Source organism: Trichosurus vulpecula, chromosome 3, assembly GCF_011100635.1.
Source record: "Trichosurus vulpecula isolate mTriVul1 chromosome 3, mTriVul1.pri, whole genome shotgun sequence".
In the NCBI taxonomy this organism is placed as follows: Eukaryota; Metazoa; Chordata; class Mammalia; order Diprotodontia; family Phalangeridae; genus Trichosurus; species Trichosurus vulpecula.
The window spans coordinates 125,952,967-125,977,545 of record NC_050575.1 but is presented as its reverse complement, the minus strand read 5'-3'; the positions used below and the strand labels follow the sequence as shown (position 1 = coordinate 125,977,545).

At 38.1% G+C, this 24,579-nt stretch overlaps 1 pseudogene; it reads right to left on the bottom strand.

The window, feature by feature from the left end:
- Positions 1-10,557: 10,557 nt before the first annotated feature.
- LOC118841529 lies at positions 10,558-12,486 on the bottom strand (annotated as a pseudogene).
- Between the last annotated feature and the right edge of the window lie 12,093 nt (positions 12,487-24,579).

Sequence of the window (24,579 nt, the reverse complement as noted above, 5' to 3'; positions counted from 1 at the left end):
ATTTCCATATTAGTTATTAGTTATTTCATGGAATGAAATCTGAACAAGAAGAAGGACAAAAAAAAGAAAAAGAAAGAAAGAGAAAAAGAGAATCATTCAGTCTGTATTCAGACCTCTTTGGAGAAGGACAGAATTTTTCATCATGAGCTGTTTGGGATTGTCTTGGATAATTATATTGTTGAGAATAGCTAAGTCATTCACAGTTGTTCATTGTACAGTATTGCTGTTATAGTGTATAGTATGATCCTGGTTGTTCTCACTTCCCTTTGCATCAGTCTATGTAACTCTTTTAGGTTTTTCTGAAATAATCCTGCTTGTCATTTCTTATGGCACGTTAACATTCCATTATAATCACAGCATAATTTGTTCAGCAATTCCTCGGTTCATGGCTATCTCCCCAATTTCCTTCTTAGTTACCACAAAAAAGAGCTCTTATAAATATTGTATGTGTTATACACACACACACACACACACACACACACACACACATATATCTCCTTTTTAAAATCTCTTTGGGATGTCTAGTATTTAAGAACTAGCAGCTTAAGGTATCTACAGTTTTATAGCTTTTGGGCATAGTTCAATATTGCTCTCCAGAATGGTTGGATCAGTTTACAATACTGTATCAAGATACCAGTTTTCCCACATTCCCTCCAACATTTATCATTTTCCTTTTCTGCCATATTACCCAATCTGATTGGTATGCCATATTAGCCAATCTGATTGGTACAAGGTGGCACTTCAGAGTTGTTTTAATTTGCATTTCTATAATCAATAGTGATTTAGGACATTTTTAATATGAATATAGATACCTTTGATTTCTTCATCTGAAAACTGTCTGTTTTGACCATTTATCAATTGGCAAATGACTGGTATCCTTATCAATTTGATTCAGTTTTCTATTTATTTGAGAAATAAGACTTTTATCACGGATTCTTGCCATAAAAATATTCCCCCAGTTTTCTGCCTTCTTTCTAATCTTGTTTGCATTAGATTTGTTGGTGCAAAAACTTTTAAAATTTAATACAATTAAAACTATTCATTTTTATATTTTGTAATGCTATCTCTTGTTTGATCCTAAATTCTTCCCTTATTTGTATATCTGACAGGTAAACTATCCTATGCTCCCCTGATTTGCTTTATGGTATCACCCTTTATGTCTAAATTTTTTTTTTCATTTTGACCTTATCTTGTTATAAGATGTGAGATGTTGGTCCCAGCAGTTTTTGTCAAAAAGTGAGTTTCTGTCCAAAAAGCTTGGATCTTTGGGTTTAACAAACACCAAATTACTATGGTCATTTAGTAAAATGTCTTTGTACCTAATCTATTCCACTGATCCACTAATATATTCTAGCCAGTACTAGATTTTTTTATGATTAGCTCTTTAAAATACAGTTTGAGTTCTCGTACAGCCAGGCCACCTTCCTTCACCTTTTTTTTCATTAATTTGTTTGATATTCTTGACTTTTTGTTCTTCCAGATGAATTTTGTTGTTAATTTTTTTCTAGCTCTCTGAAATATTTTTTTTTGGATTTACTTTATATCTTTTATAAAGTAAATGCATACAAATCATCAACATTCCAATATAGCACAAACAAAACCCTGCAAGAAGAGATCATAAGTGATACCCCATTTAAAATAACTCTAGACAATATAAAATACCTGGGAGTGTATCTTCCAAAACAATCCCAAGAGCAACATAAACAAAATGATGAAAATTTTTGCATACAAATAAAATCAGATTTAAATAATTGAAGAAATATTCATTGATCACGGGTAGGCAGGGCCAGTATAATAAAAATGACACTTTTATCTAAAACAAGTTATATTTTTAATGCCATCCCAATTAAATTACCACAAAATTATTTCACTGAATTAGAAAAAATAATAACAAAATTCATTTGGAAGAGCAAAAAATCAAGAATATCAAAGAAACTAATGAAAAAATGTGAAGGAAGGAAATTTAGCAGCACCAGATCTAAATTATCAAAACTACCTAATACTTGCTAAGAAATAGAAAGCTGACCAATGGAACACAGTGGATTTATGATTTACAGCAACAAATAAATATAGTAATCTGGTATTTGACAAAATAAAGATAAGGTTTGGGTTTGGGGATAAGGATTCATTATTTTCTAAAAATTGTTGGTAAAGCTAGAAAGCAGTCTGGCAGAAATTAAGCATAGTCCAATATGTTATACCATTTACCAAGATAAGATCAAAATAGATACATGACCGAGATATAAAGGGAGATATCATAAGAAAATTAGAAGAACAATGAACATATTACTACTATCAGACTTATGAATAGGAGAAATTTTTTTTAATTTTCTAAATTTATTTTTAGTTTTCAACATTCATTTCCACAAGATTTTGAGTTAAAAATTTTCTCCCCATATCCACCCTCCTACCCACCCCAAGACGGCATGTTTTCTGATTGCCCTTGTCCCCAGTCTGCCATAGCTTCTATCATTCCACTCCCTGCCCCCCTCATCCCCATTCCCATTACTTTCTTATAGGGCAAGATAGATTTCTATACCCCATTGCCTGTATATCTTATTTCCCAGTTACATGTAAAAACAATTTTTAAACATTTGTTTTTAGAACTTTGAGTTCCAAATTCTCTCTCTTCTTCCATCCCCTTCCACCCTCCTTTAGAAGGCAAGCAATTCAATATAGGTCATACATGTATCATTATGCAAAACACTTCCACAATAGTCATGTTGTGAAAGACTAACTTTATTTCCCTCCATCCTATGCTGTCCCCCTTTATTCATTTTTCTCCTTTGACTCTTTCCCTTTTCAAAAGTGTTTACTTTTGACTGCCTCCTCTCCCAATCTGCCCTCTCTTCTATCATCCTCCCTCTTATCTCCTTCCCCCTTACTTTCCGGTAGGGTAAGATACCCAATTGAGTGTGTATGTTATTCCCTCCTTAAGCCAAATCTGATGAGAGCAAGATTCACTCATTCCCTTTCACCTCTTTCCTTCCATTATAACAGCTTTCTCTTGGCACTTTTATGTGAGATAATTTACCCCATTCTATCTCTCCTTTTCTCCTTCTCCAAATATATTCCTCTCTCATCCAATAATTTTCTTTGGATTTCATCCCTTCATATTCAACTCAACCTGTGCCCTCTGATATATATATATATATATATATATATATATATATATATATATATATATATATATATCTCCCTTCAACTACCCTAATACTGAGAAAGGTCTCATAAGCTACAAATATTGTGTTCCCATGTAAGAATGTAAACAAAACAGTTCCACTTTAGTAAGTCCCTTTTTATTTCTCTTTCCTGTTGACCTTTTCATTCTTCTCTTGATTCTTGTGTTTTAAAGTCAAATTTTCTATTCAGCTCTGGTTTTTTCATCAAGAATGCTTGAAAGTACTCTGTTTCATTGAATATCCATATTTTGCCCTGGAGTATCGTACTTGGTTTTGCTGGGTAGGGGATTCTTGGTTTTAATCCTTACTTCTTTGACTTATGGAATATCATATTCCAAGTCCTTCTATCCCTTAATGTAAAAGCTGCTAGATCTTGTGTTATCCTGATTGTGTTTCCACAATACTTGAATTCTTTCTTTTTGGCTGTTTGCAATATTTTCTCCTTGATCTGGCAACTCTGGAATTTAGTTAAAATATTCCTAGGAGTTTTCTTTTTGAGATATTTTTCAAGAGGCGATTGGTGGATGCTTTCCATTCCTATTTTGCCCCCTGATGCTAGAATATCACGGCAATTTCCTTGATAATTTCTTGAGAAAATGATATCTAGGCTCTTTTTTGGATCACAACGTTCATGTAGTCCAATAGTTTTTAAAGTATCTCTCCTGGATCTGTTCTCCAGGTCAGTGGTTTTTCCAATGAGATATTTCACATTGTCTTCCATTTTTTCATTCTTTTGGTTCTGTTTTATAATTTCTAGATTTCTCATAAAGTCACTAGCTTCTACTTGCTCAATTCTAATTTTTAAGGCAGTATTTTGTTCAGTGATCTTTTGGACCACTTTTCCCATTTGGGTAATTCTGCCTTTTATGGCATTCTTCTCCTCATTGGCTTTTTGGATGTCTTTTGCCATTTGGGTTAGTCTATTTTTAAGTGTTATTTTCTTCACTATTTTGGGGGGTCTTGCAAGTGGTTGACTCATTTTTTCATGATTTTCTTGCACCACTCTCATTTCTCTTTCCAATTTTTCCTCTACTTCTCTTACTTGCTTTTCCAAATCGTTTTTGAGCTCTTCCATGGCCTGAGAGACCAATTCATATTTTTGAGGGCTTTTGAAGTTGGGTCTTTGATTTTCTCTACTTCTTCTGGCTGTATGCTTTGCTCTTCTCTGTCACCAAAGAAAGATTCTATAGTCTGAGTCCTTGTATGCTATCTGCTCATTTTCCCAGCCAATTACTTGACTTTCGAGCTCTTTGTCTGGGAATGACTTCTTCCAGAGTGGGGAGTGCTCTGTCCCAGGCTTCAGGGGTTTTGTGCTGATGTTTTCAGAGGTACTTCTATTCTGAGGTGGTATAATACTCCTCTCCTGGCCTGTACTCTGGTATGTCAGTGATCTGAGGCACTCCTTCTTGCTGTATAACTACCAGGAGGGCTCACTCTCCACAGCCAGCTGTCCTCCTTCCCCAAACAGCGCTGCAACCCAGATCCAAGCAGGGCAAAGCAAGAAAACCCTGCCTCAGTGGCAGCAAAGAGCTCCCTGCAGTTCTGCCCTGATCATCCTATTGATTCCCACCATGGTCTGTGGGCCTGGAGCTCCAGAAGCAGCTGCACCTGTTAAAGCCACCTCTGCCACCCTGGGGCTGGGGCCAGACTGTGCAATTCTCTCACCTAGGTTCAACAGTTTTCCTACTGACCTGCTATGTTGTCTTTACCATTTATGGGTTGAGAAGTCTGGAAACTGCCACAGGTGTCAGTGATTCAGGACCCTGAGGTCCTGCCCTTCCCATCTGCTAAGGCCTGGTTTGTCCTGGCATGGCCCACCCTGGGCTGCACTCTTCTCCCAGCATGATGTGACTGACCCTTCCCAGTGACCATCCAGGCCATCTTGGGCTGGAGACTTGTTTCACTCTGTCATTTTGTGGGTTCTATAGCTCTAGAATTTGATTAGAGTCATTTTTACTGGTGTTTGGAGGGATTTGAGGGAGAGCTGAAGCCAGTCCCTGTTTTCACACCACCATCTTGGCTCCACCCCCAGGAGTACAATTTCATAATAAACAAAGGATAGAAAGCATTGTGAGGCATAGAGTAGATAATTTCAATTACATTAATTTAAAAAGGTTTTGTACAAATAAAACAAATGTAGCCAAGATTAGAAGGAAAGCAGAAAACTGGGGGAAAATTTTTATAGACAGTTTCTCAAATAAAGATCTCCTATCTGAAATATATAAAGAATTTTGTAAAATGTATAAGAATATGAGTCATTCCCCAATTGATAAATGGTCAATGGATATGAACAGGCAGTTTTCCAACAAAGAAATCAAAACAATTTGTAGGCATATGAAAAATTCTCTAAATCATTATTGATTATAGAAATGCAAATTAAAACAACCGTGAAATACCATTTTACACCTATCAAAATCGCTAAAATGATTGAAGGGAAAAGCAACAAATATTGGAGGAAATGTGGAAAAACTGGAACCTCACTTCATTGTTGGTGGATCCATGAGCTGATTCAACCATATTGGAGAGAGATTTGAAATTGTGCCCAAAGAGTTATCACACTGCCTATTCCCTTTGATCCAGGAAATACCACTACTGTGTCTATTTCCAAAGATAATTAGGGAAAAATTAAAAGTAACAAAATGTTCTAAAATAATTATAATAGCTCTCTTCATGGTTGCAAAGAACTGGAAATTGCAAGGATGTACATTAATTGGGGAATAGTATATTCAAGTTCTGGTATATGGTTGTGATGGAATATTACTGTGCTATAAGAAATGATGAGCCCGATGGTTTTAGAGAAAGATTGATACTTTTGCATGAAATGCTGGGGAGCAAAATGAGCAGAAAGAACATTATACACAGTAGTAACAATATTTTTTTTTTATTTTTCTCTTCTTTTTTGCTTTTGTTTCTTCTCTCTCATGATTCATTCCATTGGTCATAATTCTTCTTTACAACCTGATGATTGTGTAAATAAGTTTTACGTGAAGGTATATACAGAATCTATATCAGAATCAATGCCATCTTGGGGTTATGGGGGAAGGGAGGGAAGGGAAGAAAATTTGAAACTCAAGAACATGTAGAACTGAGTGTTGTAAACTAAAAATAAAAATTCTAACTTTTAAAAAAAGAATTCCCTTCATGTTTCTCCTCAAAACAAGAATCAAGACAGTTCCCTCATGGGAAACATTTCCATTTATCCTGTTCCACTCTACCATCACTCAATATCTGTTCAGCCATGGCAAGTTACTTTCTAGAACAAGTTTATCTGTCATTCTCCCAAGATGCTATTGCTTCATAAAGATAGAGTAACAGTATCTATAGTTTCTTTAGAAGATGTTATTGAAGCTGGTGTTACACTAATACTGTTATTCTGCGCACCACATTTCATGAAGGATATTAACAAGTTGGAATATGTCCAAAGAAGGGCAACCTGGGTGACATATAGACTTGAAACCATGACATACTAGGATCAGGTGAAGTCATTGGAGATGTTTGGTTTAGAAAAGATTGTGCATGCTAATGGTCTTCAGTTATCTCAAGGATTCCTACAAAAAAAGAACTACGTTTGCTCTTCTTGCCTTCAAAGGGTAAAACTAAGAACAAAGAGGGAAGTTTGAGTTCATCATATTCTGTATCAACATAAAGAGAAATCACCTAACAGAAGAGTTGTCCTAAATTAGAATGGGCTGCTCCTAGAAAGTAACAAGAAAGATGCTTCAAGGTTTATAAAGTACTTTCCTCACAACAACCCTGTGAAGTGGGTAGCATAAGCATTATTATGTCCATTTTACAGAATAATAACCCAACAAGGTATTATCCACCAAAATCTAAGCTGAAGCTTGGATAAAGTCACTGAAAAGGGCCCTATCTCAGTGAGATACCTATCAAATTTTATGAAGTAATCATTCCCTCTCCCTGCCCACCACCCAATATCATCACACCTGTCAGCTGAGGTATTATTCAGGTTTAAGTCAGAAACACCCCCTTTTGTGACATTATACAAAAATCAGTCCCCACACCCCTCAGACCTGTGAGGGAAAGGCAAATTATTCCTGGCCCCTTCCCAGGGGAGTCTTTCTCACCTGTAGAAGCTTCAGAGTTGAAGAAAATCAAGGGAGTAGCCATGACTGAAGCTGGATTCCCATTTTGGAGGAAGTAAGAATAAATCCTAGTAAGCTCACATTTTTATATTATTTTTCCAAAATGTCTTTTTGACAATAACTCTGTAAGGTAGGTCATGAGAACGTTATTATGACGATTGCTCTGATGAGGAAATATAAGCTTAAAAGGTGAGTGACGTGGTTTGCCCAAGGTCTCAATTTAGGAAATGTCAGAACTGAGATTAAAACCCAAATGCTTGGATCCTGGGTGTGCTGCTTTTTCCACTGTACTACACTTCCTGGAAGGACCAACTAGCAAAGGACTCTCTTTCTCCCTTATCTGTCAGGGACTAGGACTTGGTCCCTTTCTGCTGGGTGCTACAGGAGATTAGTTGGAGTTGGAATATGGTGCAGGATGAATAGCAAGATCAAGCTAAGAAGCCCCCAAGCCTTTAAAACTAAGTAGAATGTTAGAATGTGAAATGTAGAATGTTTAATTTAGAAGGAATCTTAGAATAGAGAGCTGGAGAAGGAGGGAGCTAAGAGATCATCTGCTCTGCCCTCTTTTCTCTCCTCAAGACACCAACTTCCTCTCAGAAGAGAACCTTGCCTCACACATCATTGAAAAAAAATTTAAAAGCACATATTCTGTGTTCCCACTTTCCTAATTCTGTATCTCCAACCATTTCAATATCAATTCCCTTCTTTACTCCAATTTCTGAGGATGTGATGCCCGTTCTTCTCAGTATCAACCTCTTCTACTTACACACACTTTCCATACCTGTCTGTCTCTTCTCAGAGCTTGCCCATTTATCATCCCTTTCCCTCCCATAATTTTCAATTTCTCCTTAAATAATGACTCTTTTTTCTTGCAGAGGCCAAAATCTCCCTATTCTAAAACAAACAAAAATTTTATTTAAGCTCTTTCAGCTACCATCTTTTCTTCCTTTCACAAACTCCAAGGATCATCCTTTGCTTCTATTTGCTTTGTTCACCCTTTTGCAAGCTGACTTTTGACCTCATTACTCTACTGGAATTACTCTCTCCAAGGTTCTCATTGATCTCTCAATTGACAAGACCATGACTTTTACTCAGTCTACATCCTTTTTTCACTTCTCGGCAACATTTAACTCTGTTCAAGAGTAGAGACACCATCTCCTCTTAGACACTTTCTCCTCCCTGAGTTTTCATAAATCAACTTTCTCCTAGTTCTTCTTTCTGATTGCTCCTTCTTAATCTCCTTTGTTTAATTACTTATGTCATATTCCACACATGTGGCTGTACTGTAAGACCACAATCAACACAAAGAAAACACAGGTTCTCTACTGGGCATCACCACATCATCCATACATGGAACCATTGGTTACAGCAAATGGAGACACTTTGAATACTGTGGATAAGTTCACTTAACCTTGGAAGTATACTTTCCCGGGATGTTCATATTGCCAGAGCTAGCTCAGTGTTTGGGAGGCTCCAAAGGAAAGTGTGGTAGAGAAGAGGTATTAGACTGCCCACCAAAGCGAAAGACTACAGAACCATTGTGCTGACTTCATTGTTGTATGCCTGTGAAACTGTGGTGATAAAAAATGTTTTAGGGGCAGCTAGGTGGTACAGTGAGTAGAGCACTGACCTTGGAGTCAGGAGAACTTGAGTTCAAATCTGGCCTCAGGCACTCCACACACTCCCTGGCTGTGTGACCTTGGGCAAGTTATTTAACCTCAACTGTCCTGCCTTCCCCCCTCCAAAAAAAAATACAAAAAACTCCACACAAAAATGTTTAAGAGTCATAGTTTCTGAGTAATTTATTCATTTTATTAATAAGGTCATCTCATAATTAATAAATGGTCATTTGTGTGTCTCTCTCACACCAAAGACCACCATGGTAGTGGGTTCACATTTTATATACACTTCAGACATAGGTTTCTTGAGGGATGGCAATCAACCCTGACTGGATTACCCAATATGAGGTGAGCTATACTAAAATGAAGGTCTTGAGGTACATGACCTTTGTCACTCAAATCTTGGACAAAGAAACATTAATTTTCGTATCACTTGTTAAGACAAAAGAGAGGATTCACATTTTCCTAGACCTGTCTGAGCAAAGACAGTGAGCAGGAATGCACCCATTAGCCCAAATTTAGAATTTCTTTTACTGTGTTTTTACAACTTGACCTGGGCAAATCTCTTTTTTTCCATTTGTAGATAAATTTCTTCTTATTTCCATGCTCATTCATGACATACATTCCCACGAGTTCATGCAGACAGAAAAGTTGTTCCTAACCAGCATGAATGACATTTCATACTACTGACCAAAGGAGAAAGTGGCTAAGTTGGGAGTCGATGGGTGTAAATGATTAGTCTACACCACAGAGTAGCCATTAATTTTTATAAAAATCCTAATTGATAACCCCAGTAAGGGAAGAATCATTTATGACCTTCTGCCTCAAATCAATGTAGTAAAACACAGAAGCATTTTTGCTTTTCCCTACACAGGAGCCAGGTTTAGCAGATACATTTCCAGTTGCTTCAGCCATGATGTAAAGAGTAGGAAGAGAGACAAGGCAAATGCAAATAGCAGATATTATAGGGCAATATGTTGGGTCATTAGTATATTCACAAACTAAAACCAACCCTTAAGGAAAGCACTGCCTTCTTTGAAGAGGTGGGGGACTATAGGTGAGGAACACTGCATATATTGCCAATCTAAGCTGATATATTGTTTAGCATTGTGGAGCTGCTCTTTTTTAGTTAATGTCACAAGGCACAGCTTGTAAGGCAGGGAAGGGATAGATTCAGAAATGAAGGTAATCTAAACACACAAGATCTCAATAAAAGCTTTTTTTATAAGAATTAGCACAATTTTGCTCTTAACAGTAAAGCACCCTGACAACAGAATACTTAACGAAGACAAACAAAATTGTGACACAGTTCAAAAGGAAAAATGGTCTTGGCTATCACCATGTATTCATCACTTACTCTGTTGTTCATGTTTTAATACAGGAAGGAGAAGTGAACAATCTGTGGGAGAGCTATGAGAGAAAATTCTCCTTTAGCAAAAAGTCAGTGATACACCTGTATAAGGAAATTAGTTCAAAGTAAGACACTAAAACTTTTAAAAAATATTTTTCTAAAACAATGCATGGTTCTTCCTCCACTTTAAGAAAGAAGATGCCAAAAGAAGCAGAGAAGTGTACGTGGCCCCAAATCTTCATTTCAGTATTAGCTGCTTTAGAGAAAGTAGAATCAGATAGACCAAGTTTCCATGGAGAGGCTCAGTACCAAATAAGATTTTCTGGGTAAATCTGGTGCTTCTCAAAGACCACAAAATGGAAGGATTGCTCATACTCCTCACAAAGATGTTGTAGAAGGTGTTGCTTTGACCTTCTTTGGGAGGAGGCCTCAGATAGGAGGAACTGCTCCTGGTAAACTCTCCACCCAAAACCTGGGCCAAGAACATGGACTGGGAATTCAGGTAAGAGTTACTGTAGGGGTAAAAATAAGTGGCATCTTGGACAAAGTAGTTCCATTGCCACAGCTAGTACCATGAAGACCAGAGATCCTCCAGTCAAAATTCTGATGGCAGATGGCATTGACATACTTGGGCCTAGCACCATGAAATGGAAAACTCTCATCTACTTCCTGCCCTCCATTACTCTTCTTCATCTGTACTTTCTGCCACTGATATACTTCCCAGAGTGCTGAGTTCTGTATTCTCTCCATCTTACGAATGATATAGTTATGCATTGCATGACAAAACTGTTCTTGGACCTTCAGGTACTCTCCAGAGGAGGGGGAAAGTGGGAATAGCATAAATCCCAGGTTGGGCAATGTAGACATATCCCAATGAGATGGAACAACCTTTGGGGCTTCTGATTTGTCACCACAAGTCTGTTTCACATCTTCAGGAGAGACAATTTCGGTCTCTGATAAAAGTTTCTGACCGTGCCAAAAAGTAAGCTTTTCCGAGTCATGGCTTTGAAATTCAACTCATACATGTGCTTTCCAAATGAGAACTGCAGGATAGGTGACTCATGACTCAAGTAGGCTTTCTGCACATTACTCTGCTAATGTCAGCCACATGGAGGTTAGCACCCTTTAGGCCATACTCCTGCCCAAAATTACCATCATTTTTCCAATACCAAAGCCACTCAGTCATGAGGATGAAATGTGAAGACTTGACAACAGAAGAGCTTGTGGACAGGCATTGAGCTTTGTTATGGGCACAAGTCGTATAATTAATTCATGGAGGTGATCCCAGGGCTCCATTCAACCCTAGTAAGGATCTGGCTTTTACTGGGGTTGCGGTATGCTTTTTCAGTCTTCTCCATTTCTTCCAAATCCTTCCATGTGTTCCCATCAAGGAACTGCCATCTATACAACAAATGAAAATGGACTTTTAAACACTTATCTTTAAAGCTACAAGCCTTCCAATTGCGGTGCAAGCAGATCTGATAGTTCTCTTTACTGCTTTTAGGGGCCATGGGTACAGAGTCACTACTATATCTTCTTTCTTTTCAGGTGTTGTTGGGCTTTCATTTTTGATGTCAAAAGCATTTCTACAAATGGAAGGCAACCTTTTAATCATAGTGGCGTTAAGCCCCTACTTTCTCAACTTCTCCTGACATGTGGGATCAGAGGCATGGGACCTCTTGCAACTGCTGCCAAACTTGCAGTTCCCCTGCAAGTAGTACTAGCAAAGGCGGAGTTTGGCACAAGTATTTTTAAAGGTACAAGAACCATGTTGCCCGTCTCCTTTATTATAGTGTGATCTCTGTCAAGAGCATACCATCATTCAGAAAAAAAAGCTGATTTAATTCGTTTGAGCTTAGGTCAGCAATTCCATGGCTTTTCAAGACATCCATGCTGTGTGTAGAATCAATGTGCTGGCTATATTTACGTTGTTTCACAGATGTCAAGAATTTGCACTTTCAGTAGAGGAAAAACTTGCAGAGGTGCAGCTGCCGCAAATCCCATTGCAATAGGTCAAGTGCTCCTGGCACAGCCTGGTGCTGGTGGTGGACTGCCCCGAGCTGCCACTGCCACTGCCCTTGCCTTCCCCTCCCCAGCACTAAGCACCCCAGGGGCCTGTTGGTCCTTGCTGATGTGGCCTGGGAGCTGCTGGGTCAGCTCAACAGCTCCAGGCTGCCCCGGCCCACGCACAGGTCCTTAGTGACCCGGTTGGCAAGGGCTGCCTGGCCCATGACCGGCCCCCCTTAGCCCCACTTCCTTGGCCCATGGGGAATTCCCAGGGGAGGCCCAAACGCACCTCACCCCACCTCCCTCATCCTTTCTGGGTAAACCTTTAAGAGATTTCTCACACTGGTTGGTTTCAGGATAAGGAAGTAGAAAAAGTAGAAAAAAAAACCTTGGTCCTAATACAAAAATTATTTATTAAATATAAGAGAGAAATATATGCTGGCACCATGCCAGGAAACTGAATTGCTTCCATTTGAATTGTCTTGGGAAGATTCTGAAGATCACCTGACAAAATGAGGTACCAAACATTTATGTCCTTTCTTGAGCTAAACTGCCAAACATTCAAACTCTACTGCAGAGAGCACAACTCGGGCCAGCCACATTGTTGGAATGTTAAACATACCTTGGCCTAAAAGACTATTTTATGGAGAACTCACACAAAGCAGGTAGTCACATGATGGTCAGAAAAAGTGATACAAATACACTCTCAAATTCTCTCTGAAGAACTTTGGAATTGATGGTATGACATCAGAGATACTGGCAAAGGTGTGCCCACATCAAAGAAGGCGTTGTGGTCTATGAGCAAAGCAGAATTTCAGCAGGTCAAAAGAAAAGTGAGATGTAGAAATTTAGAGACATCACTACTGAAAAAGTTCATATGAACTATTTGTACCTGACCTGTGGTAAAGCCTTCCTAGCTCATATTGGTCTGATCAGCCACAGTTGGACACACTGTACCTTGATTTCAACATAGTGCTGGAATTTTGGTCCTCTTCTAGAACAAAGGATCACAACCAACCAACTATATGACTAGATTCTGGGCCCTCTTCTTTATCTACACTGTCTCTATTTGATTTCACTAACTCATGTATTCAATTATCATCCTTATGCAGATAACTGTCATAAACCTAGTCCTCATCTCTCTCCTGAGTTCCAGTCTTGTATCACTGACTGCTTATTGGCCATTCCCAGAAGGATCTCAAACATTCCCTTAGACACCTCCAGTTATAGAACTGAACATCTTTCTTTTCCCCACAAAAATTGTTTTCTGAATTCCCTATTTAATAATAATAATAATAATAGCTACCATTTATGTAGTGCTTTAAAGTTTTAAAAGTTCCAAAAAAGAATAATGTTTGACAAGTGCTACATATGTGTGTATAATCACATTTTATTTTTCTTTTAAAAAAAGTTTATTTTTTCCCAAACAAGCATTTTCAAAAATGAATCTCTTTCTCTCATTACCCCTACAAATCAGTAAAATTTTTAAAAATGAAAAAATAAAGACCTAAGTACATAGCTGCAACATCCAGCAACACACATTAGCCATGTCTGAAAACGTATGCCTCTTTCTCCATTTAAGTTCATCATCTCTATGAAGCAATGTATTCCATTTCTAAATAGCTTTGATTGCAGCGTGATGTAGCAGCAAGAACCTAAGACTTGGAGTCAGAGGATTTAGGAATGTGAATATGGTCTTCTGTGTGTATTGCAATTTCTTCTGCTCATACCATGTGTCTGTACCACCATTCCTGAAGAACTAAAGTTGTGGGTTTAAATGAAAGACAATGGAGAGGTGCATGGGGGATGTGGATAAATGGCAACTCTTTTCAAATATATTTCACAGCAAGAGGGGCATGTGTCAGAGGAGAGATGTAAAATCTGAAAAGGAGATGAAATATTGCGAAAAAACAAAGGGATATCCCATATGTTTCATTAGTACTCATGCAATGTAGAAAGATATAAAGGAAGCACCTTAGAACACTGGAAAAACCTACACGACATAATGCTTAGTGAGTGGAGCAGAGCCAGGAGAACATTATACACAACCACGGATATATGGATTCTGTGAGGACCAACCCTGACAGAGTTCGCTCTTCTCAGCAACACAAGGTACAAAGACAACTCCTAAGGACTCATGATGGAGAATGCTATCTACATCCAGAGAAAGAACTATGAAGTATGAATGCAGATTGAGGCACATTTCATGCTAGCCTTCCCCCCCCCCCTTATTTTTCCTTTTCTCTCTTTTGTTTTTGTTTTTGGGTTGGTTTTTTTTTTGGTCCTGTTTCTTCTTTCGCATGATTCATTTCATTGATCACGGTTCTTCTCCATAACTTGACTAGTGTGTAAATTAATTCAATTCGAAGTTATACATGGAAGCTATATGGGATTCCATACCATCTTGGGGAGGGAGGGGGGTGAGGGAGGGAAGGAAATCTGGAACTCAAAATTATGTAGAACCGAATGTTGTAAACTAAAAATAAAAATAAAATAAAAAATAAATTAAAAAAAAGAACATTGGGTGTACCTACTGTGGAGGACTTGTGAAAAGACTTGGACAACCAGAACAAGCTAATGAGTTGTAATCTGCCCCATTGGAGGAAGTACTTATATTAGTACAATCATGGATCATCAAAGAATGTATTATTATTATTTCAATGACGAGAATGGTGGTGATGATTGCAAGTGGGAAAAAAACTGGAGAGAGCAAGTTTATCACATCAAATTCATCAAGCTCAGGTATTTTAAAAATTTTTATATTTCCTTGTTTTCAAATTTCATGTGAAAATGATTTTTAACAGAGGCCACCACATATGAAAATAAGAGATAGCTTGGCACACCCAGAGGGAGTATTGAGCAATTGTCCAGGTACCACCTGAAAATCACCATTCACTGTATTGCCATCACTAACCTCTGTACGTAGTTAGTATGTTACCACTACTGCCCCATCATAGCTTCAAAATAAGAATGTACCACTAGTGTGGTGGCCTCTGTTCTCCACCTATTCCTCACCATCTTTAATATCATAGAAACATAGAAGTCCAAGACTGTAAGGGGCCTCAGAGGTCAGTTAGTACAATCCCTGCCTTAAAAAAGGAATCTCCTCTAGAACACCCATGAGAAGTAGACTCTTCTTGGACACCTCTAGTGATGGGGAAAGGGGTTTAAACTTGATGTTGAACAACTCTGATTATTAGGAAATGATTCCTTATGTTGAAACCAAGTCTAATTCCCTTTGACTATCTTTTTTTAATTTTTTTTTTTATTTTTAGTTTACAACACTTGGTTCGACATAATTTTGAGTTCCGGATTTTCTTCCCTCCCTCTCCCCCTCCCTCCCCAAGACAGCATGGAATTCCACATAACTTCAATGTATAACTTTGCATTGAATTAATTTACACACTAGTCAAGTTATGGAGAAGAATTGTAATCAATGAAATGAATCATGCGAAAGAAGGAACAGGACCAAAAAAAAAAAAAGAAACAACCCAAAAACAAAAACAAAAGAGAGAAAAAGAAGAAAAAGGGGGAAAAATGGGTAGCATGAAGTGTGCCTCAATCTGCATTCATACTTCATAGTTCTTTCTCTGGATGTAGATAGCATTCTCCATCGTGAGTCCTTTGGAGTTGTCTTTGTACTTTGTGTTGCTGAGAGGAGCGAAGTCTGTCAGGGTTGGTCCTCACAGAGTCCATATATCTGTGGTTGTGTATAATGCTCTCCTGGCTCTGCTCTGCTCACTCAGCATTATGTCGTGTAGGTTTTTCCAGGTTGTTATGAAGTCCATATCATCCCCATTTCTTATAGCACAATAGTATTCCATTACTTTCATATACCACAGCTTGTTCAGCCATTCCCCAATTGATGGGCATCCCTTTGATTTCGAATTCTTAGCTACCACAAAAAGAGCAGCTATAAATATTTTTATACATATGGGTCCTTTTCCCACTTGTGTGATCTCTTTGGGATACAACCCTAGAAGTGGTATTGCTGGGTCAAAGGGTATGAACATTTACATAGCCCTTTGGGCATAGTTCCAAATTGCTCTCCAGAATGGTTGGATCAGTTCACAACTCCACCAGCAATGTAATAATGTTCCAATTTTCCCACATCCTCTCCAGCATTTATCATTTTCCTGTTTTGTTATTTTAGCCAATCTGACAGGAGAGATGTGGTATCTAAGAGTTGTTTCAATTTGCATTTCTCTAATCAGTAGTGATCCAGAGCATTTTTTCATATGCCTATAGATATCTTTAATTTCTTCCTCTAAAAACTGCCTGTTCATATCCTTTGACCATTTCTCAATTGAGGAATGACTTGTATTCCTATATATTTCGCTCAGTTCCTGTATATTTTAGAAATGAAGTCTTTATCAGAGACACTAACTGTAAAGATTTTCTCCAAATTTTCTGCTTCCCTCCTAATTTTTGTTGCATTGGGTTTTTTTGTACAAAAACATTTCAATTTAACATAATCGAAATTATCCATTTTACATTTTGTAATGCTCTCTATCTCTTGTTGGGTCATGAATTCTTTTCTTTTCCATAAATCTGATAAGTAAACTATTCCTTGCTCTCCCAAATTACTTATAGTATCAGCCTTTACTCCTAAGTCATGAACCCATTTTGATTTTATTTTGTTATATGGTGTAAGATATTGGTCTATGCCCAGTTTCTGCCCTACCATTTTCCAATTTACCCAACAGTTTTTGTGAAATAGTGAATTCTTAGCCCAGAAGCTGGCCTCTTTGGGTTTATCAAAGAGTAGATTGCTGTAGTTGTTGACTTCTCCGTCTTGTGTTCCTATCCTATTCCACCGATCCACAACTCTGCTTCTTAGCCAGTACCAGGTAGTTTTGATGACTGCTGCTCTATAGTACAGTTTAATATCTGGTATGGCTAGGCCACCTTCTCTAGCATTTCTTTTCATTAATACCCTAGATATTCTAGACTTCTTGTTGTTCCAGATGAATTATTTTATCCAGCTCTGTAAAATAATTTTTTGGTGGTTCAATTGGCATGGCACTGAATAGATAGATTAATTTAGGTAAAATTGTCATTTTTATTATATTATCTCAGCCTAACCATGAGCAACTGATATTTTTCCATTTATTTAGATCTGACTTTATTTGCATGAAAAGCGTTTCATAATTATGTTCATATAGTCCCTGCGTTTGTCTTGGCAGATAGACTCCCAAATATTTTATAGTGTCTACAGTAACTTTGAATGGAATTTCTCTTTCTATCTTTTGTTGTTGGGCTTTGTTAGTAATGTATAGGAATGCTGAAGATTTATGTGGGTTTATTTTATATCCTGCAACTTTGCTAAAGTTGTTTATTATTTCAAGTAGTTTTTTACTTGATTCTCTGAGTAAATCATCATATCATCTGCAAAAAGTGATAATTTGGCTTCTTCTTTGCCTATTCTAATTCCTTCAATTTCTTTTTCTTCTCTTATTGCTACAGCTAACATTTCTAGTACCAAATTGAATAGTAGGGGTGATAATGGACATCCTTGTTTCACCCCTGATCTTATTGGGAATGCATCTAGCTTATCCCCATTACAAATAATGCTTGTTGATGGTTTTAGGTAGATGCTATTTATGATTTTAAGGAAGGCTCTATTTATTCCTATGCTTTCTAGTGTTTTTAATAGGAATGGGCGTTGTATTTTGTCAAAGGGTTTTTCTGCATCTATTGAGATGATCATATGGTTTCTGCTAGTTTTGTTGTTGATATGATCAATTACACTAATCGTTTTCCTAATATTGAATCCGCCTTGCATTTCTGGAATAAATCCTACTTGGTCGTAGTGTATTATTCTCCTGATAAGTTGTTGCAATCTTTTTGCTAATATTTTATTTAAAATTTTTGCATCAATATTCATTAGGGAAATTGGTCTATAATTTTCTTTCTCAGTTTTGATTCTACCTGGTTTGGGTATTAGTACCATATTTGTGTCATAAAAAGAATTTGGTAGGACTTCTTCACCTATTTTCCCAAATAGTGTATAAAGTATGGGAATTAATTGTTATTTAAATGTTTGATAGAATTCACATGTAAAACCATCTGGCCCTGGAGATTTTTTCCTAGGGAGTTCATTGATGGCTTGCTGAATTTCTTTTTCTGAGATGGGGTTATTTAGAAATTTTACTTCCTTTTCTGTTAACCTGGGGAATTTATGTTTTTGTAGATATTCATCCATATGTCTAAGGTTGTCAAATTTATGGGCATACAATTGGGCAAAATAATTCCTAATTATTGTTTTGATTTCCTCTTCATTAGAGATGAACTCACCTTTTTCATTTTTGATACTGGTAATTTGATTTTCTTCTTTCTTTTTTTAATCAAATTGACCAAAGGTTTATCAATTTTATTGGTTTTTTCATAAAACGAGCTCTTTGTTTTATTTATTAATTCAATAGTTTTCTTCATTTCAATTTTATTAATCTCTCCTTTGATTTTCAGTATTTCTAATTTAGTATTTAATTGGGGATTTTCAATTTGTTCTTTTGCTAGCTTTTTCAGCTGTATGCCAAGATCATTGATATCCTTTTCCCCTATTTTATTCATGTAAGCATTTAGAGATATAAAACTTCCCTTAAGAACTGCTTTTGCTGCATCCCATAAGTTTTGGTATGTTGTCTCATTATTATCATTCTCTTGAATGAAGTTATTAATTGTTTCTCTGATTTGTTCTTTGGCCCACTCATTCTTTAGAATTAGATTATTTAGTTTCCAATTAATTTTTAGCTTATTTTTCCATGGTTATTTGTTACAAATAATTCTTATTGCATCATGATCTGAAAAGTATGCTTTGACTACCTCTGCCTTTCTGCACTGGATTGTGAGGTTTTTATGTCCTAGTACATGGTCAGTTTTTGAGCATGTGCCATGTACCACTGAGAAAAAAATATATTCCTTTTTATCCCCATTCAGTTTTCTCCAGAGGTCTCTCATATCTGCCTTTTCTAAAATTCTGTTTACCTCTCTTAACTTCTTTCTTATTTATTTTGAGGTTAGATTTATCAAGTTCGGAAAGGGGGAGGCTGAGGTCTCCCAATATTATAGTTTTGTTGTCTGTTTCTTCCTGTAGCTCCCTTAACCTCTCCTCTAAGAATTTGCATGCCATACCACTTGGTGCATATATGTTAAACAATGATATTGCTTTATTGTTTATGGTGCCTTTTGGCAGGATGTAATGTCCTTCCTTATCTCTTTTAATTAAATCTATCTTTACTTTTGCTTTGTCTGAGATTAGGATTACTACCACTGCTTTTTTTTTTTTACTTCAGCTGAAGCATAATATATTTTGCTCCAGCCTTTTACCTTTACCCTGTGTGTATCCCTCTGTTTCAAATGTGTTTCTTGTAAATAGCATATTGTAGGATTATGGTTTTTAATCCATTCTGCTATCTACTTCCATTTTATGGGAGAGTTCATTCCATTCACGGTCACTGTTATGATTTCTATCTGTGTATTTTTCTCCATTCTATTTCCCCCGTTTATGCTTTTATTTTTCCCTTCCCCCTTCCCCTCCTCAACAAAGATTTGCTTTTGACCGCCGCCTTCCTCAGTTTACCCTCCCTCTTTATTCCCCTCTCTTATGTTACCGTTTCTCACTTGCTACTTCTCCCCTCCCTTCTGACCACCCCCATCCCTTTTTTCCCCTTTTCTCCTCCTACTTCCTGTAGGACAAGTTAGATTTCTATACTTATCAGGGTATGTTATTCCCTTCTTGAACCAGCTCAGATGACAGTAAAGCTCAAATACTGCTCTTCTCCCTCCCTTCTTTCCCTCTACTATAATATGTTTTTGTGCCTCTTCATTTGGTGTAATTTATCCTTTTCTACTACCTCCTTACCTCTTCTCTCATAGCCCTCCTTTTACATCTCTTAATTATGTTTTTTACCCTTATGTCAGTTATTTTATACAGGCATTCACAATCTATGTGTATCCCTTTCAATTGTCATAATAGCTGTACTATTCTCAAGACTGACATATATATGTAAATATATAAAACATACACAAGATGATATAATCCTATATAAAGATGTAAATAATTTGCCCTTATTGATTAATAAGGTTTGTGGGGGCTTTTCCCCCTGTTTACCTTTTTATGTCTCTCTTGAGTTTTGTATTTGGAGATCAAATTTTCCATTGAGTTCTGGCCTTTTCATCAGGAAGCTCTGGAATTCCCTTATTTCGTTGAATGTCCATCTCCTTGCCTGAAAAATTATGCTTAGTTTTGCTGGGTAGTTGATCCTTGGTTGTAGTCCCAGCTCCTTTGCCCTTTGGAATATCATATTCCAATTTCTCCTGTCTTTTAATGTGGACGCTGAGAGATCCTGCGTGATCCTGACTGTAGTTCCACGATATTTGAATTGTTTCTTTTTGGCTGCTTGCAGTATTTTCTCCTTGACTTTGTAGTGCTGAAATTTGGCTATAATATTTCTTGGTGTTTTCAGTTTGGCATCTCTTTCAGGGGGTGATCGGTGAATTCTTTCAATGACTATTTTCCCTTCTGGTTCTAGGACCTTTGGGCAGTTGTCTTTGATAATTTCTTCGAAAATACTGTCAAGGCTCTTTTCTTCATCGTGGATTTCTGGTAGACCAATAACTCTTAAATTGTCTCTCCTGGATCTATTTTCCAGGTCAGTTGTTTTCCCAATCAGATATTTCACATTTTTTTCTATTTTTTCATTCTTTACATTTTGTTTTACTACTTCTTGATGCCTCATAGATTCATTAGCTTCCACTTGCTCAACTCTAATTTTTAATGAGTTAGTGTCTTCATTTTGCTTTTGAGTGTCCTTTTCCAATTGGTTGATTTTACCTCTCAGGGTGTCATTTTCTCTATTTAGATTCTGAATCTCCATAGCCATTTCACCAATCTTACTCTTTAAGGACTTGATTTCACCAGTGGATTTTTTTCCATTTTTTCTTTTACCTCCCTAATTTGGTTTTTAAAATCCTCCCTTAGCTCTTCCAGCAATGCTTTTTGGGCTGGAGAACAGTTCACATTACCTTTTGAGGTATCAGATGTAGCTATAGTGTCATTGCTATCCTCTTTCAAATTGGTATTTTGATCATGCCTGTCTCCATAAAAAGAATCAATGGTCCTCAGTTTTTTTTTGGGGGGGGGGGGGTGGTTCTTCTTCATGTTGGTTAGCCTTCTCCTGGCTTTACAATAAATTTCTGCTTTTGGGGCTCAGGGCTCTCTGTCCCAGCTTTCTTATTCTGGGGATTGTGAGTCTAGTTAATTGGCTTTATGAATTATAGCCTTCAGTTTCCTGAGGTGTGGGGGAGGGGTCTGGCTGCCTGAAGTCTCTTCTGCTAGGGTTGCTCTCCAGCACTGTTGCTCTTCAGCAATGGTCTCAGCTCTTTGTTGTTTGAGCTGATGTCTGGCACTTCCCCTGGGGGAGCAAGAGTACGTCTGGGCTCCTGGTGTTGACCCCTGCTGGCTCTGCCCCTCTGGGACTCAGGAACTCCCACTACTCAGCCATTGAAGCCCCACTTCTGTCTCCTCTATTCCAGCATTTTTTCCCGAGGAATTCTCTGGGTCAGGAGGGGAGGGATTAGAGCCATTTACCTGGCCATTATGTCTCCTGGAAGTTCAAGAAGCCCCGTTTCATACCTTTGGGCTGCAAGCCTCAGGAGTTGGTGTTTCCCAGCTGGGGGCGTTGTGCTGCCTCTCGTCGCTTCCACAGACTGCCTCCCTGTGTTGGGAGGCCTGGGGATCTCCGCAGGTTTCGGGTGCTCAGCTTTCTCCCAGCCTATCTCCCACGTGGGCTTCCTGGCCAGCCACTTCTGCTTTGGTGCTGTCTGGAGCAGCTCTGCAAGCTGAGCCCTCTTCAAGCCCACAGATTTGTTCCTTCGGCCTTTGAGACTCTCCTGGCTTGGAAATTTGCCCCACTTAGACTGCTCATGGTTTCTAACTCTCTCAAATCTGCTCAAATTCACTTTTTTATAGGAATCTGACAGATCTTGTGAGACAGCTCCAGTAAGATGCTATTTTCATGCATCTTGACTCCACCCCGACTTTCTCTTTTTGATCTTAGTTCTGCCCTTAGGAGCCAAGCAGAAGGAATCTAACCCTTCATCCAACTGCTAGTTCTACTGGTGTTTGAAGGAAGAAATCCTGGTCTCTGCCCCAAGTCTTCTCTTCTTCAAATTACTCAATCCCAGTTATTAGGTAATAGAAATAACAGAATCATCTCAAAGGAACCTTAGAGGCCATCTAGTCCAACCCTATCATGTCACAGGTGGGAAAACCGAGACCCAGTGAGGTGAGTTGACTTGGCCAAGATCACACAGAGGAATGCATATGATTTCAGAGTTGGAAAGAACAATAGAGATCCAGTGTTTTGTTTTGTTTTGTTTTTCATTTTAAATATGAGGAAACCAAACACAGAGCAAATGTAGCAGATCTGGGATTTAAACACAGGTTCTTTGCTTCCTAATTTATCACTTTGCATTATACAAGACTTCTTTGTATAGGCTAGTTTCTAGTCTCCCAGAATCCTGGTCTCCTGCCACTGAACTCACTCTAGCTTGTCATTGCTCCTCTTAAAATGAAGAATTATGAAATCCCTACATAGTGAAGTAGCTGAGATCTTGCTCTCATTCGTCCCTTTGTGCTGCTAAACAGCTTCACTGGCCAAGGTCACTTAGTCAATATCATGGAAGCATGAGATTTAGAGGTCGAAGGAATGTTAGAGATCATCACGTCCAATCCCTTCATTTTAGAGAGAAGTGAATTAAAGCTCAGAGAAGTCTTTCCCTTGTGCTTGAACACAGGCCACAGAGGAGCTCCTCTGGAGCCCAAGAAAATGTGTCACTCCAACCTTGCCCCTCCCCAAAAGGGAACCAGGTGAAAGATTGCACTTGCATTGTCTAAGAGTCCCTTGGGATCCAACCAGGGCTAGCTGGAGCTGAGGATGAAGAATTACTCTTTGTCCTTAATGAGGAGTTTAGAGGACTGTGCTCCAAGGAGACATTATAATCCAGGGAGACATTCCTAATTTACACTATACTGTGACCCAGGGTCTGCTCCAAAAGGAAGCCTCTGTGTCCATATTCCAGACCCACAGCCCATATCCTATGTGGCTGCACAAGAGATTCCCTGGGTCTTCATTGTGACTTTACCATTATCTAGGGGAGAGACATGGAAATGACTGAAGTGGTCCCTTCTGTCAGAGCTCATGCAGACCATCCAGGTAAGTGATGAGTTAGGGAGGAAGGCTGGTAGAAGTTCAAAGACACATGCAGATATTCACACCTTTTTCCATTCAGACAGTTAAGGGCTGGGAAAGGGCATTGAAAAGAGGCCCATTTACACACTGAGATTTCTATCCCTCCTTCTCACTAGTATAACCACAGACAAGCAAATTATTAAGGTTACTGTGAGAAATGTCTCTCAGGTCATCCAACCCAACCCTGTGGATAGTGTCTAGGCCAAAGAGACCACTGAAGAGACTAGAGACTAACAACTCTAAGACCTTAGTCCCTTTGTTTCCTTCCAGTGGGTTCCTTCTGGCTATTCAAATACTGTTCCATTATTTCTTCTCCCCTTCAAAGGAGGTGAAAATCCTAAAGGTCTCTGGGTAATGGGATCATAGTAGCATTGGTCAAGGAGACAGGGTCAAAAACTCAGGGAAAGGCCAATGGAAAGGGAAAAATCAGGACCAAAAATAGAGGAATTGAAAAAATGGTAGAGTGAAAGAGATGGGGGGGGGGAGGAAATTACATCTTTATTTTTACTAGCCTTTATTTGAAATTTAACACGTCCTTTTATTATGAATATAAGTAACAAAAATCATTCTTAGAAATGATTGATATGTTTCTCCAGACTGTCAAAGGGGTGCATGATACAAAAAAGGCAAGAACTCTTTATATAGAGAGATAGATACATGATAGATGATAGATAGACAGATAGATAGATCTTGAGTCTTGAATACCATACTGACTATAGTAGGAGATGTGGGGTGGCAAAGAATGGCCTATATTTGTACCAATTATACAGTAATCCATTCCTGACTTGGTAAAGCTAATTAATTAAATACTCTCTATCAATTAGGTCCCAGTCCAAGTACTACTTCCTCTTGAAAGTCTGCCCCAGTTCTTCCAGCCTTCACTGATTTCTTCTTTTCTCTGAGCAACCCCATTTAGACTGCATCAATAAACATAGCACTTGTTTAAAAACAGTACTAAATTGTTCATTGAATAATTGTGTATATTAGTCTCTGGTCCTCTAATTTTAATAATAGCTCATATTTCTAGAATGCTTTACTCATGAAAACTTTGAAGTTTAGAGT